Source organism: Cebus imitator, unplaced genomic scaffold (assembly GCF_001604975.1).
Source record: "Cebus imitator isolate Cc_AM_T3 unplaced genomic scaffold, Cebus_imitator-1.0 Scaffold135, whole genome shotgun sequence".
Lineage (NCBI taxonomy): Eukaryota > Metazoa > Chordata > Mammalia > Primates > Cebidae > Cebus > Cebus imitator.
The window spans coordinates 2263171-2266375 of NW_016107450.1; the positions used below are offsets into that span (position 1 = coordinate 2263171).

At 52.9% G+C, this 3205-nt stretch overlaps 1 protein-coding gene across 4 annotated transcripts in view; it reads right to left on the reverse strand.

The window, feature by feature from the left end:
- Positions 1-2580, reverse strand: part of ALG6 (ALG6 alpha-1,3-glucosyltransferase) — a 72989-nt gene extending 70409 nt beyond the window's left edge. For 2 of the 4 annotated variants that reach the window (XM_017541556.2, XM_017541553.2), the window contains exons 1-2: positions 2450-2552; positions 1155-1260 (exon numbers count right to left, since the gene is read on the reverse strand). The gene's annotated coding sequence lies outside the window, so the exon portion shown is untranslated. Of the gene's footprint in view, positions 1-1154; positions 1261-2449 lie in introns of all 4 variants that reach the window. The other 2 variants (XM_037743119.1, XM_017541555.1) reach the window with 1 other exon arrangement.
- Positions 2581-3205: the final 625 nt, after the last annotated feature.

Consider the following 3205-nt stretch of genomic DNA (forward strand, 5'->3'; position numbering starts at 1 on the left):
CCCAGCTAATTTTTTGTATTTTTAGTAGAGACGGGGTTTCACCATGTTGACCAGGATGGTCTCGATCTCTTGACCTCGTGATCCACCCGCCTCGGCCTCCCAAAGTGCTGGGATTACAGGCTTGAGCCACCGCGCCCGGCCCTCAACTAAAAAATTTAAGGCAAAATTGGTATACTCCACCTAATGATCTAAAATTATTTTCTTTTTTTCCTTTTTTTTTTCTTGTTTATTGAAACAGAGTTTTGCTCTTGTTGACCAGGTTGGAGTGCAATGGCTCGATCTTGGCTCACTGCAACCTCCACCTCACAGGTTCAAGTGATTCTCCTGCCTCAGCCTCCCAATTAGCTAGAATTACAGGCGCCCGCCACCATGCCTGCCTAATTTTTGTATTTTTAGTAGAGATGAGGTTTCCCCAGGTTGGCCAGGCTAGTCTTGAGCTCCTGACCTCAAGTGATCCACCCGCCTCAGCCTCCCAAAGTGCTGAGATTACAGGCATGAGCCACCGTGCCTAGTCCTAATTATTTTCTTATTTAAAAACATCATGCAATAACTCTAGAACTGACTGGAATGGCTAATCTTTTGTCATTCATGCCATATCTCAAATCGCCCCCTCAGAAAGATCATCCCTGACTACCCTACTAAAGCTTCCTCCCTTACTATTTGTACCCTTACCCTCTTTAATTTGCTTCCTGCCGGGCCCAGTGGCGCCTGTAATCCCAGCATTTTGGGAGGCCAAGGTGGGTGGATCACAAGGTCAGGAGTGATACCAGCCTGACCAACATGGTGAAACCCCGTCTCTACTAAAAATACAAAAATCAGCTGGGCGTGGTGGCACACGTCTGTAATCCCAGCTACTCAGCCAGCTGAGGCAGGCAAATCGATTGAACCCGGGAGGCGGACGTTGCAGTGAGCCGAGATCGTGCCACTGCCCTCCATTCTGGGCGACAGAGCCAGACTGTGTCAAAAAAAAAAAAAAGATGCTTTCTAATTCTTTTCACTATCCGTAATTGTATTTTCACATGACATGGTGCAATCTCACACACACAATTTTCAGTAAAAATGCCGAACACCAAAGAATATCTATCATATGGTTCCATGAAAGGTTCATAAATAGGTAAAACTAATCTATGGTGTTAAAAATCAGGAAAGGTTACCTTTGGGGAGGAAAGAAGGGATGGTGATTGGGAGGGGTGTCCACAGAGGTCTGAAATGCTGTGAATCTTGCTTCTTGATTTGAGTAGTGGTTAGGAGAGGTGCTGACTTTAGGATAAATTAACAAGTTACAACTTATAATTTGTGTATTTTTCTATATGTTATATTCCAATTTAAAAAGCATAAAACAGGCCGGTGGTGGTGGCTCACCCCTGTAATCCCAGCACTTTGGGAGGCCGAGGCAGGCGGATCACCTGAGGTCAAGGGTTTGAGACCAGCCTGGATAACACTCAACATAGTGAAACCCGTCTCCACTAAAAATTCAAAAATTAGCCGGGCGTGGTGGCGCGTTCCTGTAATCCCAAGTACTCGGGAGGCTGAGGCAGGAGAATCCCTTGAAAATGGGAGGCGGAGGTTGCATTGAGGAGAGATGGCGCCATTGCACTCCAGCCTGGGTGACAGAGCAAGACTCCGTCTCAAAAAAAAAAAAAGCAAGCATAAATGGAAAGTAGACGGATGTGTCGACTAGAATAAAGGCTCCCTGTGAGCAGGGATCCTCCTGTCTCAGCCGTTGCTCTCTGTTCCCCACTTGTAGACGGTGTTAGCAGAAGGCAGGTACCCAAGAAGTATTTGCTGAATGGAGCTGCGAGTGTCTGTGTATGTGAAGCGGGGAGATACCTAATTCTACTGAGCCCTATGTGGTTAAAGATTCTATGCGAGGCTTTTTAACCACTCTCTTTTCCTGAAACTAGAAAAAGGGTTCTTTGCGACTTTTTCCACCTGTAAATCAGAATACAGTAACCACCCGCCACGAAGTTGCTAGGCAGGCAGTAGAGGCGCTTTTCGTCCTCCTTTACCCTGATGGTGCATCTCGACAAGCGCCAAGCCCTCCATCCACGTCCCAGAGCCGACTTTGCTCCTTTTAGTCTAAAAGATCCTTCCCCCGCAGTGGACACAACACCGCGGAAGGCAGCTATCCCGGTCGAGCATATGGGGCGAAAGGGATCCCTTTTCACGTTTCTCCGCCCCTCGTCCTGGGGACCAGACCCTCTGAACCTCAAGGACAAGGGCGCCAGGACCGCCCCAGCCTGGAAGGGCCGTATCACCGCGTCCCCTCACCCGACCCCCAAGCGACCCTGCAGGAAGGCCTGGGGAGGCCTCGCGTCGCGTCCCAGGGAGTGGAGCGGAGCTGAGAGCCGGGTCGCCAGCTCTGCGCCGTCTCGTGGCGTGCAGCGAGCCCCCAGCACCTCCCCACATTGGCCCCGGGTGCAGAAACCCCGGGATCCCTTGTCCTTACCCCGCCGCCCGCCAGCCGCTGGAATTCGCGCCTGCAGCAGGTCCCAGGAAGGCGCCTGCGCGCTCGCCCCCGCGGCGGACTGTCCCTCCGGCCTTCCACCTCCGCGCGCCCGCTCACCCCCCGCGCGCCTGGTGCGGGAGCGAGCCCGTCGAGCGTGAGGGGAGGGGTGGGCAACCTGGACGCCGAGAGGAGGCGGCCGGCTTAGGAGGTGGAGCAAGAGCCGCTGGAACCTGAGAGGTCCCAGACCCGGGTTAGGCTAGGGGCAGGTGGAAAGCCCCTTGCTCTTCTTTCCTGGGATGGTGGCCAAGACCAGAGCGGCTGCTTAGCCCACAGATTCCTGTCAGGGGCGGGTCCTGGCTGGCTGCACTGAGCAGAGAGCCTTGGCCGGTCCTCACCACCAGGCAGTAGGGCTTCCTCTGGGTCTGTGCCATTGAGGAGCCAGAAAGCCAACCTGCTTCACTTTCTTCCAGCTACATGCCTGAGAAGAAGAATGTGGTAGGACTGGGCAGCCACCTCAAGCAAGAAACATTACTGAACATCCAACCATTTTCAAGAGCCTGTGCGTTGTGCAAAAGGACAGCCCTGCCCTCAAGTAGCCACTACACGTGCCCCAGCGGACAGCTTGAATCACCTATTCCCAAACTTGTCAAAAATACCTATCTAGCCGGGCGCGGTGGCTCAAGCCTGTAATCCCAGCACTGTGGGAGACCGAGGCGGGTGGATCACGAGGTCAAGAGATCGAGACCATCCTGGTCA